General features: G+C 30.0%; 1 long non-coding RNA gene across 1 annotated transcript; it reads right to left on the bottom strand.

Moving 5' to 3' along the window:
• Positions 1–476: 476 nt before the first annotated feature.
• LOC133782552 (uncharacterized) lies at positions 477–2,512 on the bottom strand. The gene is made up of 4 exons (XR_009870574.1): positions 2,164–2,512; positions 2,001–2,084; positions 1,174–1,207; positions 477–722 (listed from the first exon to the last, which is right to left on the bottom strand). It is a non-coding gene; the product is annotated as an uncharacterized LOC133782552 (long non-coding RNA).
• Between the last annotated feature and the right edge of the window lie 2,024 nt (positions 2,513–4,536).

Consider the following 4,536-nt stretch of genomic DNA (forward strand, 5'->3'; position numbering starts at 1 on the left):
GTCGTACATTGTTTGGAAAATCTATGTGAATAGGTTGTGGTTATAGAGTATGCAATACATGTTAATGTTATCTGATTCTATGTATGATTGTTTGAGTTTTCTTGCTAAAGTTCAGCTCACGAGTGCTTTGTTGTGCAAGTAAGGGCAAATGAATGCTGGACCAGTTATGAATTGAAGAGTTGTAGGAGCGGCGTGTACATAAACAGTCTGCTCGGTTGCCACGATCGAGATATTTTGAGGAACATGATTCTTTAGTTTGAAATTTGCCGCTTAGGTCGACTAAGCCTGTACTTTATGATAACATTGTATTTTATTTAGAAAACTTTTGAGATCCCTTGTAATTATTCAAACCTTTTAATGAAAAGTTCAACTTTTTGATCAAATAATTTAGTACTAAACTATCGTGTAACCTTAGTCACACTTTTAAGTCTAAATGACTCGCTTAACGAATTAAAGACTATTTTTAACACACGGTGTAACAGTCTTGACTATTCAGGGCATTTCATATTCCCATTAAAACATGTGTTCAAACAGCTTCACATAGCTCTGACTTGATCTATAAGTCAAACAAAAAAAAGTCTTCAACTGTTGAGACCTGCAACATAACAACATAATGCAGAAGGTTGTGTTGCATACAACATAAGTTAAAAGCAAAAGTTTGTAACGAGGATTATTACCACCACCACATATTTCACAAAACCACATATTTCACAAACATTTTCCTGGAAAAGCGAGAAATAAATCATTATAATTATATAAGAAATGATGATTGAAGCTTGTAGAAACTGATATGTACTCAGAATGCAAATTAAGTCATAAAAAAGGAAATAAATAAGAATCAAGGCAAGAAATAAATAAATAAGGACTATTTCTAGAATATTGAAAAAGGAAATTTATCAAACACTTTGCAAGCAATTAAATAAAAAAATAGAAAAATTACAACTAACTACATATATAGCATCAACCAAGTATATATGATACACATCAATCATTATAAAGTAACAAAATAGAGCATAAAGATTAACAAAAAAGAGCATAAACAATGTCGACTCAAAATAATTCTCAAATCTCATTAATACATCTAACTCAAAGTATAAATTAAAACTTAAGGAGCACATCTCCGAGAAACCCAAGAGAATATATATATATATAAATGAAAAAATAAATACAGACCTTTAGGTATATACACCAGTGTTTGATGTCACCCCTACATGAATAATAAGAGTATAAAAATGAATTAAATTCTGTAAATATATGAATATAACAAAAGTATAAAATTTAATTCAATTTTGGAAATATATGAACATTAAATATATATTTATTTGCAGGTGCAGGTGGAAAACTCTTATATTTATTATAGTGTTCCTTAGAAACAAGAATCAGTCTTGGCTTGGAACAATGTGTTTTATGTACTCCCATCCTATTAAAAAAGCAACACATCACACATAATTTTATGCTAGGAAATCAGTAATCGTAACAGTAAAACATAAATCTTTTAGCAGGATGTTCAATTATAACATGAGCATCAACTACCTTTGCATATAATATATTGTATAATAAGCAATAGCTATATAAAATCATTAGTACCCATGGAGATTGAAAGCATTAAAAAATAAATTAATGATCATAGAAGCTGCAATAATCTCATGCGTAAAGAAACCAAACGACAAGATAGTGAACTTAAATTTAGAGGAAAAAATAACAACAAGAGCTTAAATTATTTTTGTCTGGAATTTCATCGAACATGCTCTGCCCATTATGGTTTTCTTTCTAGCATTTCATCAAACAACTTTAAGGTCATATTAGTACTTTAATGTCAATTTCTGCAACTGCATATAGTTTTCTTAAGATTCAAACAATGCATGAAAACAGAAAAGAGACCATTAAACAATTCCAAAGTGAAACTTTAACTAACAATTTTATTCATGATGACTCATAGTTTACCAAGCCACATAAGAAAACATTCAGTATAACCATAAATTCAACTTAGGAACACAGACCTTAATAACGACTTCTCTCAAGGATCTTGCAATTCCTTTGGAACGATGACCGTCAGCATCCACAACTATGACCTTGGACCTATCCTACAAATATTAACAGTTATTCAGGGTGTATTGGAGGTAGGAAAATAAGGATATTGAAAAGGAATCCATCTAACCATACATTGGATCGATCCTTGAACCTTTGCTTCATGATTTCTGAGTTCCGATTCTAGGTCGTCACCTAGATATGTTCTAAGCAAGTAGGGAGAGAAAAAGATGCAAAATAAGGGCTAAACATAAAGTGCAGGGAAAACTTGTAGTTAACAAACATCGACAGCGAAGAAGATAGGTTCGAGAGCAGTGAGGAGGCAGAGGATAAAATGATCAGAAGATAGTTGAGTTTCTCGGCGATTAGGTCGACGCCGAGGTGATCGCCAATAGGAAGGAGACTACGTTCTTCATTCAGGGAGAGGGAAGGGTCCCATTTACTTCAAGGAAAGGATTATAAGCCCAATTTTCAATATTATAGGTATTTTTTAAAATATACGACTTTCATTACAGCAATGTGTAAAAGTACAATAATTATAATTTTTGTAATTTCTATAAAAAAATTTATTAAAGGAAAAATTAAAGTATGCACTAAAACATAGAAATGATATATTTTTTATTATAGTTATATTTTTTTTGATTTTGAAGGAAATTTTATTTTATTTTATTTTTTATTTTTTTTATTTTTTTAGTTATTTTTTTTCTTACTTATTTTTCCTTCAATTTTTTCCTTTTACTTTTTTTTTTCTACTAATTTTTTCCTCCATTATTTTTTTCTTTATATTTTTCCATTCTTTTTATTCTTTTCATTTTTATTCATTTATCTATTTTTTTCTTTCATTTGTATTATTTTATTATTTTATATTTTTTTTTTCAGTTTTCTTTCCTTTTATTTTTATTTTTTCATTATATTTTTTCTTCATTTTTATATTTATTATTTTCTCTTTCCATTTTTTTATTTTGTTTCTTTTTTTCACACATATGAGCTTCTTTTTTTCTTCTTCTGTTTTTTTTCATTTTTTCCTACCAATTTTTTTATTCATATTTTTATTCTTTTCATTTTTCCATTATTTTTCTTCTTCTTCTTTTCATTTTTATTTATTCATCTTTTTTTCATATTTTTTTTCATTTTTGTACTTATTATTTTCTTATTCCATTTTTTTCATTTTTGTTCACACCTATATTTTAACATTACATAATTATTTTACTATTTTTTTATTTATTATCTTTTATTATTGTAATTTTTTTTATAGTTTTTTCCACTATATGTAAAAAAATTCAAATCAATTTTTTCAGCATTTTCTTTTTACTGTAACACTTATAGGAATACCAAAATTTGGAAAAAAAACCAATAAAAATATGAAAATGTGAATGAGTAACTAATTAGCTTCATGTTCTTTGTGTGTATATTTCTGGGGGTAACTGGTTACCTTCACGTTCTAGTGTGTGTATATTTATGGGTTCTTTATGGTAACTGGCTACCTATGTTACTAAAATCATAGTTACTTCTTCTTCCTTTTTTAATGAAGTGTTCCTCCTCTTTTTCCTTCAAATTTGATGTTTCTTTTCTTATTTAATACGAGTAACTCGCCACCCCTCTTACGACCTCTCAGGATAATTGGTTACCCCTCCTGGTACATGTTATTTAACCTGGCTCTAGGATTTTTTTTACATAACTGTCAAATATTAATCAAGTAATTTGTTACCTTACCCAGGATTTGAAAAAAGAAAAAAAAATGTTTATTATTGTTATTCCCAAAAATTTTGTTCAATGACGTGGCAATCGAAATAGACAAGTGGCAATGCATGGTTAACAAATGATACATTAATAGTCAATAAATGTGTTATTTAAAGAATTAAAAAGGTTGAGAATTGACCTGGGGAGTTGTGATATTACTGGTCAGGAAATAAATTTAGCCGACCAGTGATGTGTCATGACCGACCAGTGGTGTGCCATACCCGACCAGTGGTGCGCTTTGACCGACCGGTGAGGTGTCTTGATTGACCAGTCACTTCGGGGGATGGAGTTGGTCGATCGACAGATCCGAATCTCAGAAGTTAACCATCTAGTGACTCCTCAATAAAGCCTCAGTAACAACTTCAACTCGAATCATTCGTAACTGTCGCAAGCATCTCTCAGATATCCTGGAGTAATAGCTATATTGTTGTAATTTGAATTTTTTTATATTTTCTTAATTAAAGTTGATTGGAACAACCAAGGACCCCGTCAAAGGGATATTTCTCATGTACGATCCATGAGCTTATAAATAAGAGGTTCATGACATCATTTGGGGGATCTGAGATCTGGAGACTGAAAAAGAAAGCTCTCTAGTTTTGAGACATTGTTGGGGTATTCTGGGAGCGTTTTCTGAGAGTTCAGAGAGAGAAACACTGTATTTTCCTACTTATACTTGAGAAACTCAGTTGACGAAGGTTCATCTGATCTTAAGTATAGGTTAAATATATTACAACTCTAAGTGGATTAGGCTATTACCAGCAAATTGGG

Source organism: Humulus lupulus, chromosome 6 (assembly GCF_963169125.1).
Source record: "Humulus lupulus chromosome 6, drHumLupu1.1, whole genome shotgun sequence".
Classification (NCBI taxonomy): domain Eukaryota; kingdom Viridiplantae; phylum Streptophyta; class Magnoliopsida; order Rosales; family Cannabaceae; genus Humulus; species Humulus lupulus.